General features: G+C 40.1%; 1 protein-coding gene across 1 annotated transcript in view; it reads left to right on the top strand.

The window, feature by feature from the left end:
• The first annotated feature begins 232 nt into the window (after window positions 1–232).
• LOC108896174 (leucine-rich repeat and fibronectin type-III domain-containing protein 2) overlaps window positions 233–23,585 on the top strand; it is a 125,496-nt gene continuing 102,143 nt past the window's right edge. The window contains exon 1 of the mRNA XM_018695209.2: window positions 233–892. The gene's annotated coding sequence lies outside the window, so the exon portion shown is untranslated. The remainder of the gene's footprint in view (window positions 893–23,585) is intronic.

Raw genomic sequence — 23,585 nt, forward strand, 5'->3', positions numbered from 1 at the left:
CTTTGTTGCTGTGAACGCTAAGCGCACACTAATCCGTGGTCGGTCCTTAAGCTCCAGCAAGACGACACGGTGCGAGCTGCGGACCGTGCCAAAGTGGATCTTTACGCATAATCACCGCCACAATCTCGCTGGTGTGTCGTGTTTGCGTGAAGGCGCGATAGTTGTGGCTGACCCGCCTGCCTCTGCCCCCCTCTGCCTCTCCTCCCGGCGAGGCTCGGTGATACTTCACAGAGTTTGTGCCACCTAGGGTTTATCCGCCGCTCCGTTTGCAGTCTGTCTAGCGCAGTGTCTTCACACCGAGCGTCTCCAGTCTGCTCGCTCTTGGACAAACAGATAACTCCAGAATAATCGAAAACAATCATAAAACTTTCCTTTGGATGTACCCATTTTTTTAAACAACTTTTGTCTTCGGTGAGCGTTTAGGAACTAAAGAGAAGAAAACAATTACAAGGACATGTTGTGTTGTCATTGAGAGGTAACTACGCTGCACCGCGAGGAGAAGATAGAAAAGCGCTTGTGCCATGTAGCAGCAGCGCTCTCTGAAAAACCCGCCTGGAAATATATAGAAGAGCCCACACGGCAGCGAGCTAGTTATTTTTACTTGAAGGGGGGGGGGAACTACAAATATGCTGTGAAGCTCGTCGTCGCAGCTTGGCTCCCGGCAAAAAAAAAAGCTCAGGTTTCCAGAGCATCTGATGCTGGGGAGAAAGAGTAAATAAATAGTCAAGGAGAAGAAGCGATATGCGGCTGGGTAGGCAGCTGGTTTTGCAGTTCGTCTCCTGGAATTAGTGGATGAATGGGAAGGGAGCGGCTGTAGCCTTGAACCAGGGAAACAGAATACACCGTATAGAGCCTGCGGTAACACACAATGGATACTAGTCCGTCTTTGAAGGTAAGAAATAACCTCAACTGCCTGGTACATGCAAGAGTTGTGACTGCCGTGCACTCCTCAGAGCTTAGATTTGCAGTTTGTAGTTTATTGTGTTGCTTTTTCATCCTGACGTGCTGGTTCTTTAGGTTACAGTTCACCTTCCAGTGGCTTTGCAGCAAATTCTAACGCACCAAATTCGATTTAAGTGCTGTCTCTGAGGTTTAACACTAACGTTTGACACGCTCTGGATTTGAATTACCTTTAACGTAAGGCAGTGTGTTAATGGGCTGAGGGGTGGCTCACACTCCTGGATAATTACAGGTATCCACAGAAAGTAACCTGTGTAGTGGACCTTCCCGCTTGCTATTGTTGTTTTATTTTATTTTTTTCCCACCCCCCTTACATTTCTGGTTTTCACTGTTCTATATGTGGGAAAGGTTATTGCGTTGCGCGAAAATCAAGAGAGCTGAAAGGTTGGATAGTTGTGCCCATACGCATACTAATCCCAGAGTGTGTACAAAAACGTGCGCGTTTTGTGGGTCTGCCAATGTGTGTGTTGTCTTATATGTGTGAGCGTGTGAAAGAGAGAAAGGAGGGGAGGGAGGGAGGGAGGGAGAGATTAGCCTACTCTTTCCAAAATGTTCCCCTGTGATTACAGTAGGCTAAGACGTTTATTAAACTCTCTTTAAGTTGCACGAATGGGCTGCTGTGTGTGCGCGCGCGCGCTCGCACGCGAGTGTGTGTGTCAGAGAGGATTATATCACATGTCCCCTATGTGCTGATTATTTTTTTTAAACTTAGCAGTCTTTTCACGTCCTGAGAAAATAGAGGTTTGTGTGTGTGTGTGTGTGTGTGTGTGTGTGTGTGTGTGTGTTTGAGCGCGCGCGCGTGTGTGTCTGGTTAAGGAATCGATGGCCGCCATGAAGCACCATGGGCAGCAGTGTAACGCCACCACCCACTGTAATCACCACCCTCTTGTGGATTACAAGTGGTAGCATGGCACTTGCGGGATGCCAATAAGTAAATCCGAGTCCGGAGGTAGAAAGTAGCGCTCAGTGAGTGAGGACAGTTCAGCACCACGGACAGCGCAGGGAAGTCTAAAACTGCAGTAGGAGGGAGCATTTTCTCTCCCACAATGGGGCTTTAATCGACATTTGCATGGCTGTTATTCTCTGTTATTCTCTCTGGAGTTGTCTTCAGAATACAGAGCGTGCAGCAAAGCTCTGTAGTTTGGTAAAGAGATTCAACAGTGGTTTATTCATGAAAACAGAGTCATTCTGACGCAAAATGACTCACCGACAAGCGCTCTACAGTATATCCAAGCTTTACTATTTATTGCCAGAGCCACTTTTCATTTATTTCACTCTACAATGAAAGTGTCTGGACATACAGAAAACATCTAATCTAACAGATGAATAACAGTTATTTGCAGTACTTTTCAGTCACCTCAGTGCACACTTCTAAAGACTATCCACCTGAATCTGCAGCTCCCCTCAGCTTTACACATTAAACATTTCAGCTTGTTGTTTAACTGTCTGGCTTGCAACTTTACCGTTCTGGTTCACTCATCGCTCTCATAATGTTATTTTCTGTCTGCCGAATTAGTAAATGCAAATTTTCCACTGTACAGTAGCTGCTCAGCCCCAAACAGCAGACAGACACAGTTACCAACTAACTGATGAACACAGTGGAGCATTTGGCAGCTAAACAGCTGCTATTTATATTCCCTTAGAAATGGATAGAGAGTAAAAACACAGCTGGGGGGGGGGGATACTGGACTTTATTAAGTCAGTTGTTGGTGCTGCCCCCAAGTGGCCCAAAAAAATCAACTATAGCAGCTTTAAAGGCCCTAAAAACTTGCTTGTCCTCCCTCCCAACAAAAAACAACAACAAAAAACAAACAAACAAACAAAAACACCAAATTTTCTCCATCAGTGTGTGAGTGTGTTTTAATCAGATTTCATCCCTCCAATTGTCATCAGATTCTGAAAAAAAAAATGTACAAAATTGTGATTGGTGGAAGCCTTTGACATTACATTTCTCTAACAGTGCCCCGCCTACTTCAATCCAGTGACAAGAGCATAGACAAAAACACAAATACAGAAATCTCCCACGTAAAGTGACTAAAAACCGTTGTAAAGAACACAGTGTGTTCATGTGGGAGTACATCACTCATCGTAAGATCCTGAGTAAGAAAATAAGGTTTCACAGTTGAACAGGATTTAAAGGATCACTCTGATTTTACATGTCCAGTTCAGTTTACTCATCATGAGCGGTGCTACTCAGCGTCTGAAAACAGTGGTATAATGTCATCTGTAGCTCTGGAGGGAGATTTACAAGCCTGAGAAAATAACTCTGATGATGTCATCAGGGTTATGTCAGCTTGGACTGGGAGACCACAAAGTTTTAGCAGAGAACTGGTGTTACAAAAGATCGCAAGGAGTTTGAAAGACATTGAGATTTACCCTGCAGAGTCTCTAATGACAGATGTTTTGAGTTGCATCATGGGAAATGCAGGATCCAGTGGTTTTGGGGCCTGCTAACAAGGCTTAATTATCCCTTTCAGCTACACAATCATGCTATTCGAGCCAGAGAACAACATGAGCAGGAGCTGTTTAAATCAGTTTAATTCCATTTGTATTTATTGTTATTCAGGTCTTTAGTCTGTCATCGCTAACAGTCACAGCAGAACTGTCAACACACCTCATCTGATATGTTGATATCACTCGCAGTTATTGTCTGTCAATTCTTGATGCCAGAGTGATGCTGTAGGGTTAATGCCTTCTGTCGAGACTCCTCAGTGAAATTGATAGACCTGCTTTGACAGATGAGATAACCTGCAATCGCAGGCAAACGCAATTTACGGGTACGGCAGATGGATGCTGAGGATGCACTCAGAAGTAGGCCAGTTTTACCTTGGGGAGAAGCTCGACATGCACAGAAAGCTCCCAGAGAATGTTAGAAAGTTGTTGTTTTGCAAGGGAAATTGTGAGAGAGCAGTGGGAGGAATGGGAATGGGATGACTATTTTATTAAACTCCACACAGAAATTGGAAGGGGATCAATTCCTGTTCGGTTCTGCTTCATGAGGAATAGCTTGGATGGAAGGAAATTGAAGTTCAAAATGTAAGTGGAAAATAACTTGGGATTTAGCCTTAAACCCTCGGTGGTGTCTCCACAAAGCTCTCATCTCTACGTCTGCTGTACGAAGAGAACAAGAGATTGGTTCCTTTCCAGAAAAAACCTCCCTTAAGGCTTCATTCACTCACCTTCAGCAGCAGAATGACACTGAAACACAACACATGACAAATAAACAAATAAATCCAAAACAGAAGCTAGGAGGAGCCAACATGCAGGCAGTCAGATGCGTTTGATCTGTTGTAACATAATGAATATACAGTATAACACTTCTTGGGAATGGAGCGCAGCTGCAGGGCATTTTCATGTGCTTCTTCACCTCAAATTGCTGTGCATTGGAGGGAGACATTTCCCTAATGAATTTAATCATCGCTCCTGTTGTCATTGAGTTGGTCTTTTGTTCACATTCATACCCGGTGACTACGGCCCAGCTGCTAGAGTACAGCATATGTGCAGAGTGAAGCTGACACTTCAGGCAGCATTTAGAGAAATCAGCTGCTTGGGTGGAGCTCCGAGCTTTGGAGGATTGGACTTCATGTTAAGGATGGTTTTGTTAAATCATTGAGAATCATTGTAGCTCAAGGGAATTCTTTTCCCCATTTTTCTTTAAATCAGTACAGAAAAACATAACATATACCCCCAGAATATATTCATGCCCGTTGCTCAGATGTCATTTGGGATCTGAAGTTAACAAAAGAGGATGCTATATTTAGTAATAGTAAAGTTTTTTTCATTAAAATTGAACAGTATTCTTTGAAGGTGCACAATATATGAAAACATAATTTTTAATTACTCATACACTGGTGCAGTTTTCCATTCCATTCCGTTTGTTTTTAGATCCTACTTAACTTTCATTAGACAGGCAATGTATAACTATCAATTTAGGATCTTTTTTTGTCAGTTGACTTACTATTGCATGGTAATACAATTGTATGTATTTTGGTATTTGTTCCATTTCTGGATTTAGAGCACATTTCCCTTAATGTCTGTGCTTTGTCCTCAAGGGCCACTGTACAGTAAATCCTATTATGCTGAACCAGCTGCTCACAACACTGGTGGTAAACATGACCATGAAATCATATTTAAGTTTGCTGCACCTTGAGGTTAACACTCTAACATAGTTACATAGTTTGGGTTTGGCAGTGCCACCCAAATTACTTTTTTATTTATTTCTTTTGATTGTTTAACCCTTGTGACGAATTTGGACATGGAGATTTTAAGGCAATAGTGGTCTGTCTGTTGGTCCTGAATTAAATATCCATTTATATCTATCTATGCAACTATTGGGTGGTTTGCCATAACATAGGTATAGATATAGTGGCCATATGAAGTCTTGGGACTTGACTTTGGGAATTACCACTAGTTGTAATTAAGCAAATGTCGGCATGCTAACATGCTAGCTAAAATGCTGAACATGGATAACATTATGCTAAACATCAGCGTTGTGTCTGAGTTATTTTTACATTAGCACATTCTGTTTGAAGATAAACACAAAAAACAGGGGACTAATCTACTGATACATGTCCACAATTCTGTAACTGTCCATTGATTTGGCAATGGAAAGTTAATTTCTGCTTCTGTCTTAAGGGATTACAGCGAGTGACTTTATACTGCAAGAGTGGCTCAACTCTTGTCCCTTTAAGACAATTTCTATTCTCCATGCACCTTGTAAGTAGGTTAAGGTGTGCCAGAAATCCCTACTCTGGAACAGTGGGTGGTAAAAAGTTAAAAACACAGCATTACAGACTGATAATAACCCATGTTACTACATCAGTTTACCCAAGAATTAACTTAAAATGTTGACATCCTACTGAGATTGTGAAATCTTTTACATTCATATTTCCTTTCAGCTAATTGAGATCAAGATGCACATAAGCTTTTATAATTTAAAAGTAGCTGACCAAACTTATGCATTCATAGTTATAAGACTGAGACTGCAAAAGTGAATGAAATAAGTGAGGAATACACACACTGTCCTTTGCTTTTGTGTAGCAGCACTGCACTTTACAAAGGAGCCTTCTGGCTGGTGTTAGTTCACCTGCCTCTGCTGTATCCTGCTTCAACTGTGCTGTGATGTGGCTTTTCCTGGTAGTCCTAGCAGGAGGCACTTGACTCCAGAGTATATCAAAGCAAGCTGCAGACTCTGAGGGCAGGGCCGTTGTGAAGCTTTAGAGAGAACCTCTGGGAGTTTACATAGGCGACGGCTCCCTTCCTTTGTGAAACACTAGTCGGAACATTAAGATGTCACTGCTGACTGACCAATATGAACGTGGGGACACAGACAGAAGCAGCTACGGATGTGAAACTTGAGAACGGCTGGAGTCAATGAGAAGACATTTTCTGGTGCAATAATTATGGGACCAGTACTGCCGACAGTGTGTCTGAGGCATGACTCAAACTCTTGTTACTATGACAAATAAGCACTTCAAATACATTAACAAAAATTATACTGTGAGTCAGATTACAAAGGCTAAATTCATCTTATTTGCCCGTTTATGCTTCATGTTCTTTCCTTTGTTTGATTTCTAACTTCAATAGGCTTGTGAGCACTGAGCTGGCATTCTAATTTTGCTGTGACCCTGTTCTCCTCTCCCACACGAATTCTCTGTTGTTGTTGTTGTTGCTGCACTTTTGAATACAGTGGCCCCCTGTCATTTAATGGCAAGTTCATTCATCATAGTCAGCAGTTCCAGCCCACTCAGCCCTACTGTATTTCAACAAACTTTTACATTTTAAAAGCATCAGGCTCTAGGCTTTCAGTACAGCTGACAAAGGGAAGTGACTTTAAGTGTCTTACACAGGACAAGGATACACTTCATAGGGAAATATGACAAATACATGTCACTGAAATTCTATTTGACTATTCTGTTTACAAAGATTGTACAATATGGCTGAATATTTCATTATTTTCCTGGAATGGATAAATACAGTAAGTGTTGTTTTCAATAAATAATGTTAAATAAAATGTGAGGTTCATAAATACATTATACTGTCATGTGCCTAGCATTTCCCATAGTCCACTGCTCTCCAGATCACACACACTAGTCAGTTTTAACCTGGCCCTCTGTCAACAGACTTGTTGTGTAATGTACCCTCGCCTGTTACAGTAATTTACAGCTCTTAGGCTCATGGATCACAGTCTCAAAGGAGAGAGGTGACATGTCTTCATGTCAGTGTCTGCCAACATGCTAAGTAGCAGTGATTAGTTCTGATACATGACACAGATTTTGGTAGTTACAGTAGTGGTTGTGTTGTTGGATTTCTCAAAAATGTTCATCCCTCTCCTCTCCTAGCTGCTTTTCTATGGAAAAACAGACCTGACCCTCAAACAGTTCCACAGCTTGACAAAATAATTCCACTGGCAAGGTCCACTTGCATTTTGTTATGGAAATAGATTGGCTGATGGGCAAGATCAGTAGCTGTTACAATTTCATCCACTATCAGGATTTCTTGTCCGTGATTGGCTTAAAGTGAAAGACTAACTTAACACCAGGCTGAAAAGCAGTATTTCACTGCAGCATCATTGATGGGTGTGGTCAGTAATGTCAAAGTCCTTCTGGGCAAGTGTCGCCACTCAGCAGCCCATTTAGCAACACCCTTGGGCAGTTATTTTAGGCTAACAACACTAGACTCTGATCTACATGAATGCAGAGAGAGAGCCACTTTGCTTTAAATGGTCATGGGACATAAAAACTGCATGCATAGAATCACAAGTCAAACCTGATTTAGGTTTTGTGACTTTGCCCCAAAACATAAAACTCAAATGACTGCATGTGTCAGTTCAACAACACAATTGGCTCAGTATGTTTTCTAGTTTGGCAGATGATTGGCTGTTTTAGGAGAGGGGCAAGAGTTTTAGATGTCTAGGTTAAATCATTTCAACAGATTCAATGACTACATCTCAATGTGAAGCAGACACCTCATTTTCAACTTAAACCTCTTAGAACAGATTTTTTGGCGACCCATTTTGGTGTAGAAATAAGTTATGGCCACAACACGTCACCTTTCAAACTTGTTAACGAACAGTTGCATATCTACAGATCCAGCAGTAACATTATCATTTATTTAGAGTTGTGTTTGTGGCCACCTCTGTCTCTGTTTTTATTTTCGTTAACTCCTCAAATAAATATCTGACTCTCCAGCTTCTGAATTCTCCACTATGTTCACCCTTCTACTGTGTAACTGAGTCATTGTGCTGTTTGGTGCTGGCAGGAGCACGAGCTGCAGATTCAGGTGAAAATTCTCTGTAAGTTCTTACTGACTCATTGTTTTCACGTGGCCATTTGTACATTATTATTATAAACATATTGATTATAGCTTTAATTTATCCCAGTTTAAAATAGAGTACATTGTTAATACCACAGGGAAAATTCAGTGTGAGAGCAGCCTGTGCACATGAAAGCTAATTGCACAAAGTAAGATAAAGAGCCCCAGATGACAAAATAACAAATAGTATAACAATAGTGTCTACTGTAAAACTATAGGCTGTTTTCTTATATTCTAACATGTACTGAGTATGCAACACAATGGTATGTCAACATTACATATGGCATAAAACATTATATATATTACAATGTATCCCTTGTTTGAATCAACACATAATTATGTTCATGGAGTAATGTACATATCCACTGCTGCACAGGCACAGAGCAATCTACTGTAGATGACACTGAACTGTCTTTATGTGCCTTTGGGTTGCAATAAACTGGGTGGCCATCAGTATACATGGGCAGACCACCCACATGTGGGAATACTTGATATAAGTCAATTACTTCACACACTGCAGTCATTTGTGTCACAAACACACATTTACAGGCTTACACATCTACACATCCATACTCACAGTAGTTTAATGTCTTGCAATAATATTACTGCAGTGCAACACAGCACATTCTCCAAACATAAACTCACACAAATTCTCTCACAGTACCACCCCACACTTTTCCCCCACTGTGGTGTGAGAACACACAGCCATTGCTGAAGTTATCACAGAGAGCATGACAGCAGCTCCGTTAGGCCTGCTCCTCTTACTCGCTGATGTGCGGTGGGCCCCAAGGTTAGCAACAAAAAACTGTTTAGCTCCAGAGATCTAAAATAGAGAGCTCCTTGTGCCGCTGTGGACTGATAACATTCAGGCTCTGCTGGGGATGTCGCCTCTGTGAAGAAGCTGTAATTTAGAGAGGGGTTGGAAAGGCTTATCTTCCTAAACCCCTGAGCAAAATAAAGAAATAGTTGGGGGGGGGACACGACAAGATGGAGGCAATGAGTCACCACCATTGGCAAACAGAAGGAAAACTGTCTAGATGAAGGTTCTCTGGTCAAAAAGAGATCAGTCCTGCTTAATATTTATGAAATTTTATGTTAAGACAGTGAGAGTCACCCAAACTGGGTCCAAAAGCTCAATTGCCACTACACATAGGCGACTGTCTATATTCTGCTGCAAGGGTTGTTGCAGCGGGAAATGAAAAAGGTAGACGAGAAATGAGATATTCTGCCTGTCTTGCAATGACAAAGCTGTCGGGCAGACTGGAGACAAGTCAAGGCCTGACTGTTCTGGAAAAGCAACATGATTCTTTTCACGTTAGCCTCCTACCTCGGGTTGATTTTATCCTTTTCAAATCCACCTTAAACCCCCTTTGACATATCCTGTGCCATGTCTTTGAGCACTAAGGTATCGATTTTTGTAGTTCTTTTGACTGGAATTCTCTGGAGATATTAACATATTTCGGTGCAGAATTGCTTGTACCGTCAACAAGTGAAATTCACAAGGGTACAACTTTAAGTGCTCATTATAATTGGCTCTCAAGATTTCAGTCTCAGAGTTGTACATGCTCTGTTATAAATTGCAGTCATTAGGCAGAAAATGTCCCAATTCTGCTTTAAAGTTGAAGTTCCCTCTCAGCAGCATCTTTGATAAATTGATAGCAGGTCTTTTAATCTCACTGTGCTCCTTTCGGGTCCTCCCCGATGATTGCTCTGTTGATGGGTTCTTTGCAAAGCACTGTCCTTGTCTCACAGCAGCCAGTTTACATCTCTTAGTCAGCACGAGCCTGCAGTATGCACACATTATTCCCTTGGCTCTGCTTTTGAACATCAACCTTTTCTTTTGCTTGTTTATTATGTTACTGTGAAATATTTTTCACCATATAAGTCTCTGTAGTTACACACACACACACACACACACACACACACACCAATTCAGTTTGTAGTTTGTAGTTTAAGGTTGGGTTTAAAGTTGCATTCCTGCCCTGTGTGTGTAACCCTTTGTGTACACACTAACACCTTAATACATTCCACAAATGAGGTATTTAGACTTAGATGGGATAGTTGGCTGTTACATACATCACTTTAGGGAAGAGAAATATCTTGACAAAAATGACTTGATACAGATTTTTCCAAATATCTTAACAACCGCTGCATTAATTGTCATGAAATTTATTAAGAGGACAAACTGTAGCTTTCATGCAAAAATAAAACTCATACTGCACATCTCTTAACTCTTTCATGCTCACAACAAGATCAAGCCTTTGGATATTTGTTGCCAAACACATTTGTCGGACACCACTCTGACCCATTTTTACATTTACTTCACATCAAAATAAAGTATCAAAAGCAATCTTCGGACCTTGAATTTACTGAATTTACATTTAGTTAGTTTTAAATCTTACTGAGCTGATAGTGTGATTGGACACTTCTATGAACAGCACGAGCAGCACATATATTTTCTTGACCTTCAATTCGATGTACATGTCTGTTTGTAATTTCATGTCCAACATGTAACAGTGCGAGTCTCATTCAAATGAGACTTTCACTGTGTCTTAAATCCATACTAGCAGTTTACTACTAGTTTATTGTATTGTATTGTGCTCAGACAAGAAAATGATGTAAACTCATTAATTACATATACTCACAGCTGATAGCTGCTAAATATTGCTGATTTTGAGTGTGCTGTTGATGGACACTATTCTCCCATAATTAAAAAAAAGAAATTGTAGGTGATGGTGGTAAAACACCTCCATTTCAAAGTTGCAGTTTACATTTTCACTGGTATAAAATGGTAAAGCATGTTGGTGCTTTTGTACACTAAACAATAAAACAGTTACTACAATGTTTAGTATATAACATATACTGTATGGAATTAGTATGTAGTATGGATTTGGGACAGCTACTGTCGTTTTCTTAGAGGCAATTTTTCATCAATTATAGTATCATGTCACAATTTATGACAGGAGATACAGTAGAATTGAAGGCTGAAATAGAACTTGGATTGATGCTGTCATATAAACGGCTTCAACAAATCATACTTGGTTTTATTATTTATTTCTATTGTCATTAATTAACTGAAAAAACCACCATCTGTCGTTGGCTCCAATACAGTTTCCTGGAGAAGCTCTCTGTCTGTGTTGAGCTATTATTGTCATGCTTCACTGTGATACACTCAGCTGTTTCACAGCATTGAGACCAGTGATGTGATTAGTGAACAGTGTATTTATTAATACATATAAAACATATCACACATTGTGCTGCTGCACATATATAAACTAAAATACTTGGAGTTCTTGGAGACGTCCACATAGCTTGTGTGGCCAAGACGTACTGTTTATCTCTGGCTGGCTGGTCCTTGTATCTTTTTTTTTTTTTTTTTTTTAATTTGATGTGATTGTGGCCATGAGCAATGTGCTGAGTTTTGGCTGTTAAGCAGCAGGAAGGTCACAGCAACAAAGGAGGAGGAGGAGCCGATTCAGTATTGGTGTTACTTTTTTCCACTTTCAGAATAACACATCTAGAAAAATCGTTTACTCAATTATCACAGCACTTATCACTTCCATTTATTTATTCACTCAGTAAAGTGAATAAATTAATCAGATGATCACAGTTAAAAAGCAAGAAGTTCTTGCAGTGCTGAGCCTTTTTTTGTGGAATATGTGAATTATTGTTTTGCCCTGGTAAATTATATTTCATTGAGTCATATTTCTAAGCAGATATAATACCAATTTGTGTCAACAAACGTCTAAGATTATACAGATCCCAGTCAGATATTAGTCCATATTGTTGCTATAGTATAAAAACAGTCATTTAGTTGGCATCCTTCCCTTTAACAGTAACTAAGATGTGTTGCACTGCATGGTTCGTGTTCCGCATGATTACATGAAGTGGTGTAATTGTGCAGTAATTAGTAATTTGTAATAAGCTGCTGGCAAGCATATGCTGGGTTGCAGGGAAAACTGCCAAAAATAGGAAAATTAGGTGAGAGCTTAAAAATGTAGCGCCGTGGGCCTCTGATGATCATTTTGTGCATCTGCAAATTCCAACACAAAACAGCAGGTTTCACTGATACTGTAAAAAATTCCACTCACAGCAGAACCCATTTGTTGCCAGAGCCGAATGTGTGATAGTGAGTGCCCACTGTAACCCTCCTAATCCCATTTGATAAAGCAGCGGTTGTGATCCATCTCAGCCTGTATGCACAGTATGCAGTGATGGGTGTGAATTGTTATTGTGAATTGAGATGTTGAGTTTTGCTCCCAACAGACCATGTGTGCCAGAAAAAAAACAATATCTCAGTATTATGTTTTTCCTTTTTGCTGGTGAAGCGAACACAGGAAAAAAAAAGCCACACAACCTCAGGCATTGAGCCTGAATAATCCCACAGTAGGCTATCCTTTAGATGTCAACAGTAGCAACAAAGCCTCAATTTGTAGCTTGTATAAAGTGGGTGCTGAATGGAGGCACAAAGACAGGGCTTCTCACACACTGATGGTGGAGATAATGTTAACTAACTGTAAACAAATAGTTATCTTATGAATATTAACATGGAGTCTGGACTGTTCTTTTAATGCAATAACTTAACAGTGGAGTTCTCACCGGTATTTTATAGTACTCACATGTGGCCACAGAAGGTCAGTATCTGCTGTCTGACATTCTTGCTGTGATGTTTTTGCAGAATCTCTGGTGCTAAGTGCTCATCAGTGCAGTGTGGTGCACTTCTTAAAGGTCACTTCTCAGCTGGAGTGGACTGAGAGGTGACCATGACTTTTTGTTTCACTGCTGGTTTGAACTTCTGCACAAGCCTGAAACTGAGACCTGAACCCAGGCTATACTCATAACTTAACTGGACAAGACCTGACCCAAACCTGACCCAAAACCTGTTAGTTTTGTCAGGCTAATGCAATGCACTGGCAAACAGTCCTGTACCTGCCCCGACCAAATCCAACTCATTTATGTAACTCTCCAAACCTGATTGGTCACTCAGTTTAAAAGTCACCTAGACTGTATTTATGCAGGATGTACATGATGGTCTGAGATTATTTGCTGTTTTGTGCAATGCACTGTTTCACTAAGATGTGCAAAGAACCTGCTCAGTCACCTCCTACTTGTTGTTGATGTAATGCAAAGGGACATAAAGATAACCCATTTTGCAGTAATCATCTGTCCACATTTCCAAATGACTCCCTTTGGCTATCAGTTAGTTGCATTCTCTGTTTTGCAATAATGGTGAATGGATGGCTGTGACAGGCATTCACAGTAATACAAAACTGCACCTTTATTTCCATTTCTTTTAGCTGCTGCCTGCATATTGTGCATTTTTATCTGTGCCCAGAACCATGAATAATATATGTTTACCGAGTGTTTTACACAGTGTTTACCACATATAGACTTTACTTTGGCGGGTTGTCCAGGTATAACAGCAACCAAAGTATATTTAGAGACCCATTTTAGCATTTTGTTATTTTTATTTTTATACCATCTGTGCTCAAATAACAAGTAGACAATCTTCCATTTCTCTGCCCCTCCCATACCTGTTCATTCGCCCACCACAGTTTAATTTGTCCATGGAAATCAGCTGAAAATATTTCGCACCAGTGGGCTGGGGGACCATCAAAGAAATCCATAAAGTTTACTGTCCCTGTCTATCTCTTTACCGCCCTCTCTGTGAGCCTGTCATTCAGGGTGAGCATGAGAGCATGCTGCATGTGTGTTCTGGGACTGGGCTCACTGGCCCACACCCTCTAAAGATTATGTCAGATCACAGCAGCAGTAGGAGGACTCTTATCAAATGTGCAGAGGGTAATAACCGAATGGTCTCTCATGATTTTTAAACAGAAATAACCATTTTTGTAACTATTCTTTACATTGATTCTAAAAAGTTTCTAAAAACATTATATCATCTTAGAGCCTGCCTCCCTATCATTACAGGTGTAATCACAGCTCACACAGCTGCTATTGGCTTCTAAGTTTAACCGCCTCTGTCATTAATGTGAATGTCAACTAGCATGTCATATAGCAGTCCCTCGACTCTTCCACTCTCCACTTTAGTAAATTTTAAATGCTAATTTTACAAAGGGCTGTATGTAATTAGAGTTAGGGTACTCTCCTGTAGCTCCTCTCACTTTCCTTCTCCTGTCTCTCTCTGAATTAAAAACAAGTACTGCAGATTATCATTTAGCTTCTCAGTGGTGTCAACAATGGCAGGACTCCCATACTTTGTGTGCACCAATATTTATTACAATCATTTGCCAACCAGTGGAGAAATCAGTAAAGAAGTAGTATCAACAGAGATGGATTTGGGAAATGATAATGACACAGTAACGTACAATTTTTGAGACTCATACAAAGACCAGAAACTATTCATTGAGAATGACTGGACTGAGGTGTGGTGGTCTAGCTGTTACACAAACACCTGCATGAGAGGAAAGGAAATATCAGATTAGAAATTAGAGAAGCAAGCAAGAAAACGGTCATTTTCTTTCTAACTTGGAAAAAAAAAAGATTTTTTTTTAAGGATATGGTTGGTGTGGTTGAGAGCTTCCATCATATGACTCATTTCGAATAAATGTTTGATCATTCTCAGGATCCATTTGATCAGATTTTTTTAAACAGCCTCAAGCACCATATAGTATTGAGCTCTTCTCCATGAAACAATCCTGTGAACGTACCAGTAGATAATCAGTGAACAGTACCCTGCTGGACCCGCTTTGTCCGCATGATTCAGCTTCACTGAAAAGAAAATTATCCCAGAAACTGTCGTTCCATTCTTCCGCTTGAATAAATTGCTTCTTCTTTTGCTAGCAACAATAGCTGTCTCATTGACAGAGACTCAGCATACTGGCAAAACAAAAAATGTGTCACTCACTGTGCCTCTCCCATCTATCATGCGGCTCATTTTAGGGGAACAATTTTTCGCCTGCATGCTCTTTTCTGCATGGCGCTACATGTGGCAAGGCCCTGTGGCGTCAACTACTCCTTGCAAACAAGGCACCCGCTGATCTTAGTCAAGCGCCAATCCCAGTCGGTGCAGTCAGACTGTCATCCACCAGCAATGCTGAAGAGTCATCAGTGTGCACAAAGTTGCCTCAGATGCAGGGTAACTGATAGGGGGAGTGAAAGCAAAAGGGATAGTGGGTAATCAATTTAAGTTCCTCTCTAGTCTCACCAGCAGCATTTCTTTCGTTTGTCTGTACATTTTCAAATACACACAAGACAGTTTTACTGAGCAAGGTGAAAGTGATAAAATGTATTGCTGCCACCTGAGGTAGGCACAGCTGCACCTCAGCAACAGATAAAAAGGTGAAAAGAAGCCATCTTTGTATGAAAGTTCCAAGTTTGTTTTGATCAATTGTGCTCATTGATGTCATGGTATACTGACACACCTTGGGGTCCACTTCTACATCACTGCAGCAAGGTGAGAAGTTAAACCTCTGGGGGTCAGCGAAGAGATGAATGTTATTCTGTAACAGAAAGTTTTCAAGTTTGAAAAACATGGGCAGAATGGCCTAAAAATATGGTTGCATTATGGGAAGAGTTTTTGGAGTTTAATCAATAATAGGTTCTAAACATCAGGATGTCCCAACTTCTGCTGCTTCAACTTTAACTGTTATTTTAGAGTAATCTCTTGTGAGCTCCCCAACTTTATTAAAGTGCAACACTAAATTACTATAGTATCCCTTTAAATGCCCCCAAACCCTATTTTCCTTGATCAACTTCTCATTGTAGCAGTGTAGTCCCACATGAATACAAACACTTCTGCTAAACTTAGAGCAGATTTGGTTATTTCAACTGAGAATTTTGTCTGTGCCGTTGTATCTGTGCTCTGAAGTGGATGTGTGTCAGATGGAGAAAGGTGTCACCTGTTTAGGAGCACCAATCAAAGTTGAGCTACACTGGACTCTGACAGCTGCCGGCTTGGCTGCTTATGTTGCCTTCTGGTAAAGCCACTGCCAGTCAAATCAGATACAACCACACCCACACAGCTGATGGAAGAGTTTTTGAGTGTTACATTTTTAATAAAAAATAATACCTACATATATTTTCCCTCCTCCTTTTTCCCTCAGACTTTTCATCTTGACATTTGGTGACTGGTAAGTTGTTTGGCAGATGATTCAGTTCCTACTCTGGGAGACACTAGTCAATTAGCTTTCACTCATTAGGAGTTTATTACCTCCATGTTAGTTAAATGGTTGTGAAATTTGCTAGCCTTGCAATATTAAGGCTACAAACAACTCATAATGTAACAGTCTCTGTGGGAGCTGGTGTTATACTGGTGTTCTCTCTTCATTTTTAAAGAATATGTGATGCTGTGAATATATAATTGTCTAGTCCCTGGATATAATACAACTCCACTCCTTGCTCCACATAGGCAGCTTCCAGGTGTGAATGTATGTGAATGTGTGAATGTGATCAGGGTGTTATGTAAGTACATATGTACTTACATAAATGTACTTACTGTGCACCACTGTCTGGATAATATTTTCACTACTGGAGAACATTACAGCCTACATCTCTTTTATGGAATATTTCATTGTGATGATAAAGCCATTAGAAGAGCTTTTCTCAAAGACCAATGTTTTTCAGAGGCCACAACAGACCTTTAAGGTCAAACACTGCTCAAAGTGGTGAACAGACCCAGACAGCATCATGAATGACAGTGACATGGTTGAAGATTGCTAGCAATCACACAGCAGACGTACTTTCATGGCCATGGCACAGACAGCCCTAGCTGGCTGCCGCCGCTTCATCCTCCATGTCTCTTGGCCCTGACAAGATTGCAAAGAGAGCTGTTACTGACTAATAAACATTACAGAGTGCCAGCTCTGCCTAGACCCGGCCACGAAAGCACACAGCATCTTTGTGCCCAGGCCTGAATTGATAGCTGTGGTAGTTTGGCTTCTGACAAGGCTGATGTTAAGCTATCTCAATGGTCCCCTTCTTTCACTGACTCTCCCTCAGCGGCTGCTCTGACACCCTTTAACGTGCTTAATGCCCCTGGCATTTATGAATGGTTAGAATGACCTTTTAGATTGGACTGCTAGTGTTTCACTATGTTTATTCAGAAAATGTTTGTTGGGGGAGAAAAACATATGAAAGGCAATCTAAAGGTTACAGTTCTAATCAAAAGGTATACTGCATGAGCTGCTGTTCACATTCTTGAGGTGATATTTTTACAGCTGTTGAAGGGGCAAAAAATAACTTATATATTAAATAAAGAATTACTACCCTAGCAATGGATGTGGGATGTGGGAAAAAAAAACCCTGAAAAGATTGTTTTCTCACTTTCCAGTGAACAAGTCCAGCAGGGCCAGTGAAACAAAGAGAAGCCACAGATCTCCTGCTACATCAAATGAGCAGTCAGATTATGATTAGAAGTCAAATGAGTTTTCACAGGGACAGAATTAGCTCAATTACCTGCATTAATGGAACTTACTGGTGACGCTGGAAATGGAAAGGAGATGGATTAAAGTTGGCCTTTGGCAGGTGCACAGCAAATTATCTCTTTCAAGGGTGGCAGTCAAAGCATGGAACGGTTTCTTCTGTTTGGACAGAAAAGGGAAAAACATGTTCGCATTCATGATGGTGATTGTGCAAGAGCCACTACGCACATTTAGATTTTTTTTTTTTAAATTATTTTTGTGCAACAGAGTGATAACAAAACGGTCGGGGGTGTCATCAACATTTGTGTCAAATGTGACTTAGTTTAGTTTTAGCAGTCTGTTTATATTAATAACCTCTACATCAACACCAGGATCCAGAAACCGAAGCATTTTGTTGCACTGTCCCCAGTGAAAAAGGGCTATTTGGTGGGCAAATCAACATGGTTTAATGTGGCATGAGTAGATGATAACCCATGAAACCAAATTCACTTTAGAGATCACGCTGTGGTAATTTTGACTTCTCTGCTTTAGTATGTTTCAGCAAACCTGAATGATTCAGGGAAGTGGAATAGCTCAATGTCAGTGGCTATTGGAATTTATATGGTCACAGCTGTTGTTAAACTGTTGTCGGGAGAGCTGGATTTTATAGGGGCGTCCCTGGAGTTCAGCTTCCTGCTATTCATACTTTCTTTTCACTTCAGTTAATCCTAGTGATCGTTATATGGATGTTCACTTAGACTGATATTACTACCATATTGAACTAAACCTCTCCTTAATTTTTTGATTGAATATCATATATTTAACTTTTTGCTTTTGTACAAGGATTCTTTGACTGCATTTTACAGGCCAGCAAAATGTCTGACTGGTTAGATGTGCTATGCAGGAATGGTAAAAGATAAAAGAAAGATTAAGACAGTGCAAGGCCAAATCTCTTCAGCTTTGATATAATTAAATCTGTTTAATTGAAGTGTAGTAAAGTATAACCACAATTTAAGCAAGACTGGATTTTCACAAGGATGAATTCCCTTTATCTAGAAACTTTCAAGTGTTTTTTTCAGACCATTTATTTATGGAGGCAGGGCATGTCTGTGTCAGTGTCTATATCAAGCTGAAGACAAAATGGGTTAAATGAACTGACCCACCACAAGACCTAACTTGACCTTATATGTATTAAGAAATGCTTAATGATAAAATGTTAGAAGAAGCAGAGAAGACTCATAAAGTCAGTGAACTGTCTCTGTAATGTCAGTTAAAGTTAGCTAATGATAGCCACTTAGCTACTGGACAAAGCAGACCACGTAAGACTATAGAAGCAAAAGCCCTGAGTATACTAAACTGAATAAGGGTTGAAAAAAAGAAGGGCTAGATCAGCTTTCAAAATTAACATAGTCTGGATTCAAATGACATAGACCAGATAGGTTTAACAGTGTCTGTGAAGATATTTCTTCAGCCCATATTTACAGTGCAAAAATAGAGAGCATTGTTAAATAAGAATAAACTGCAATTGAGAATAGATTATATTCATTCACCCAGTTCTACTTGATTGTGTTTATTTAGTTTAATAGGGTCATTAGAAACTTTCTATTTTTTCTGTTTGTTTTGCAGCAACTCTTGACCATGAAAATCCAAATTTAGCTGCATCGACTCAGCTGTAACTTTCCTAATGCTCTTATTTCTACTACCGCAGCAGCTCTGTCACAGAAATTTTCATGTGTCAACAATTTCAATTAAAGGTCTCCAAAGATTTCCCAGTGTTGCTAGGCACACTGAGCATCAGATACATTATGAGAACTCTGTGTCCCATATCCACCATTTGCCAGGAGGACAACTGTTGTCATCTCAGGGGCCAGGCTGGAGAGCTGCCAGGTTGCTGCAAAAGCCACAGTGACCCCACCCTTAACGGTATGTTAGATACTGATTCCACTGCTATTTATAACTGACTGCTCCATCCGGGAACACAAAAAAAGTATGACTCTGCCTTATGGATTCATTTTATTGCATTGCAAGCAGACACTATTTGCGCTGCTAATAAAATGATCGTCATTGAATTAAGGGACTGTCTGCAAATTATTAGGGGAAGGTCAGAAAACAGATAGGGTTATGTATTTCTTTTTTCCCTCACTGATGGGTGTATTTAGGACAGAGAAAGGTCATTGGCAGCCCAAATTTAAATTCCAGTGTCATACAAAGGTGGCCCCTAAAACTATGTATGTACACACAAATTTAACTGTAGACTGGAAATCACTGCAGCCGCAAAAAGCCTAACTGAAAACCCAAACTGCAGTGGTACGACTACATACTGGCGTGAAAATATGTCAGGCGTCATCTGTGCTCAAAAACTTGCTGCTTGCACTCAAAGTAATCTCCAGCACTTTTGATTAACACTTTAAGTAAACACAGCCCTGTTAACCACTCTCTTTAAAATGTCACTCAGCCTGGCCGCCACTACTTCTGAGAGTGCTGCAGTGTGTGAATGCTGTGCAGAGCAGCATGCCCACTCAGGAGGGAGAACATTGATTTTTTTCCCATGGATAACAAGGCTTGACCGACTTGGGTGCTTGCCTGAGTTCGATTGCTTCCTGTCTTTGCTGGTTGTCTGTACAGATCTCAGATGTACGCATCAAAATTCTAAATATCTTCACGCAGCTGTGGATGTCTTTAGAGGGAGGGACACCCAGCGTTGACAGATGTTGTTCAGTACAAGTCTTCAGACAGGTTGATTAATAAAGTGTCTGACGTTCAATCAGACAGACTGGATGACAGGAGAGAAAGTTGGGAGACAAATTTCAGCTGCAATCAGCAGCAGCTTTGATTGATTAAATGCAGTCTCTTTTACAGCCAAACTGGGTTTTGGAAGTTTTTGACAGTTCACCATTTAGAAAAGCAGTGGCAGTGGCAGCTGGGAATTCCTCATTACAGCATCTCAAAAGAGGAAATTCAGCTCTGTATGATATGCAGTCATACTGTAGCTGGACAGTCCAGTGCTTCATTCCTAGAATTTTCTATCCTGAAACAAAAGTCAGAAAATGGCAATTCATTCATTCATTCATTCGTTATCTATACTGGTTATCCGTTAAGGGCCATGGGAGCCTATCCCAGCTGTCATTGGGTCAGAGCCAGGGTATACCCTGAGCAGATCGCCAGTCCATCGCAGGGCCGACACATATAGACAAACAACCAAGCACACCAATGGGCAGTTTAGAGTCACCAATTAACCTAACTTCATGTCTTTGGATTGTGGGAGGAACCTTCTTGCTGTGAGGCGACAGTGCTAACCACTGCATCACCGTGCCGCCCTGAAAATGGAATTTCAAGGGTCACTTCACCAATTTTACACATGAAGGGCAGTTTACTTGTCATGATTAGTATTACTTAATGTTTAATGCAAATGTCTAATAAAATAACCCTGATGATTTTTTGACTCTAGACAGAGGGAAAAAAAACAAACATCACACGTCATCTAGCACTGATCAGTTGAGGGTAGCAAAAGATAAAACAAATAGCAGTAGTTTATTCAAGCATCTCAGTTCCTGTTCATTGCATGGAAATAGAATGAACAGAGTATGTGGCCCTGGGGTTTAACATTTTCTGAGTTAGAGGCCTACTTATGTATGTGCAAATAAGTAAAATGGATATTTTCATCCTCTTCTAAGCTTTTTATAAGCAACAAATGTTTGTTTTATGTCCAGACATATTGGTTTGGATTTATCTCAGTAAGAGAAGTTCAGTGAATAAAAATAATGGTGCGATCAGGCTGGTTTCCTGTTAAACAGATCTCACCTGTGCAGGAATGGAAAAACTAGTTACATGCAGACAAAGGAAACAGCTTTACGTGTTAGTGTAGCCGATGTTAAACATTAAAAGGCCTGTCTATCTTTATTTTCCAGAAAATCTTTAGAAAACTCTGACAGGGCCTGCTGTTTTTTGATCTACACTTCCTGTATAAAATCACACAATACTTTCACACAGAGGTGGCGAAGTAATGTGAGAGACTTCAAATATGTCAAGCTGAAACATGGCTCACACAAATACATTACACCTAAAGATGGTGTATGAACCAGACTGCTGACTGTCTCTCACAACTCATCCATACCTGCACAGACCAAGCATGTCAACAATATACTGTACGGTGGATTGCTAGACGACAACAGCAGAGTGGTGTCATCTGTCTGTTTCCCAGCATGCCCAGCACTCAAATCCACTGCCAGTTCCTGCAGCTTGGATGTAGGCAGTTGTAAATAATAGAAAACCCTGTGAATTGGGAATACATGTACCAGAAACAATGGAGAAGCCAGACTGTTTTGGCTATGCCAAGCTAACATCACGTCATTACACATTAATGGGGAGCAGGGCTCATAACCTGCTCTTATTCTTTGAAAGCTATTTTATTTTTTTATGAGCACTGGCCAGAGTTTTTGACGTTGGCTGTCTGCGTGGAGATTTTTCTGAAGTTCTGAATTGACTGGAAGCTTTCGTCAGAAAGTGCTTGATATCACAATAAAAGGGTCAGCTTACAGGCATGCAACTTTTATGGCTAAAGGCTGGCTCTGAATTGGAAAGATATAGTTTAAAGTGCACTTCAAGATCAGAGAGAGAAGATGAGCTTTTCATTTAATCGTGGTTGTGATTACCACCATGATATTATAAAATAGGATAGAACCTACATAGTGACGGATTTATATGATTGTAACAGAGGTTATCATCTCTCAGTTTAATTAAGTGACCTAAAATACCCTTCTGTAAAAGCTCAGCTTTACAGTAAGTGTAGGCTTAGGATTAAGAAGTATCTCATATAGTTCCCCAAGAAGTTATTAAAAATTTTAGGACTCTTAGCACCTTGTTAACTTTTTTTGGTACAAAACAGAGTTGTTAAGCAAATGACTGGATGTTAACGTGAAGGACACAGGTGATGGATTATGAATTAGCCACCTGTGCTTTGCTGTTACACACTAGTAAGGCTAACTGATCACTGTGTTCACTGTTGGTGGGATGTCTCACCTCTTACACAGTACAGGTATTAGGATGTGCAAAATATTGGCTGCTAAGTGTTTATATGGTGTACGAGACATACGCAAGCAAAAGTAATATATAGTATGAGTGTCTTATTACTGGAATGTAATATGGAAATCGCAGATAACTGGTGATGTGAAGGCTTTTTCTGTAGCATGTGAAAGCTCATTCTTGACCTTTGAAACAGTTGTTTGACTAAAACAGTTGCAATGCAAGTTCCACTCATTAGCTTTTTAACCACATCGCACAGTCTTAAGCTACAAGATGAGCTGCTCTTTTGTTTCGTTGCACAATATTAGAATATCACATTTTAAAATGAGTGGATGTTTTAAGACAGTAAATTAAATTGGTTTTATTGGTTAATTTGATCTAAATCAGGACACTAGCAATAAACAAAAGATTGAAATATTAAGCAGGTGATAATTTTCTCAGTTATATCAAAAACAATATCTATAATGTTGGCATTTACTTCTCCAGGGTCTTACTAAACATGGGATGTAATATAAATACAAACCACCCATTAAACAGTCAAACGAATCCATGAAATATTAATCGCATAAAATTTTGGGCAAGAGCAAGGGCAAGGCTGGCAAGCCTTAAAGGGGGCATTTATGTAACTTCCTGGGACTGTCTCATAGTCCTCGTGGACTTATCATGGTCTTTGCATATAGTTAGGTGTGGTGGAGATTTGTAATTTAATACTAACCCTCATACATGCCCCACTGTGGAACTATAGAACAAAAAGAAGGACACAAAAGGGATACAGTTTGCTTGTAAGATGTTTATTAAAGCAGTAGCAGGTTTGTATTACATAATAATGCTTACACAAGTGGTTGAATTATAGAAATGTGTCTCAGAACATAAGCTTAAGCAAAATGTGTTTTATAAAGTAATGTATTTGTACAATAATACTGTATT

This window comes from Lates calcarifer, linkage group LG19, assembly GCF_001640805.2.
Source record: "Lates calcarifer isolate ASB-BC8 linkage group LG19, TLL_Latcal_v3, whole genome shotgun sequence".
Lineage (NCBI taxonomy): Eukaryota > Metazoa > Chordata > Actinopteri > Centropomidae > Lates > Lates calcarifer.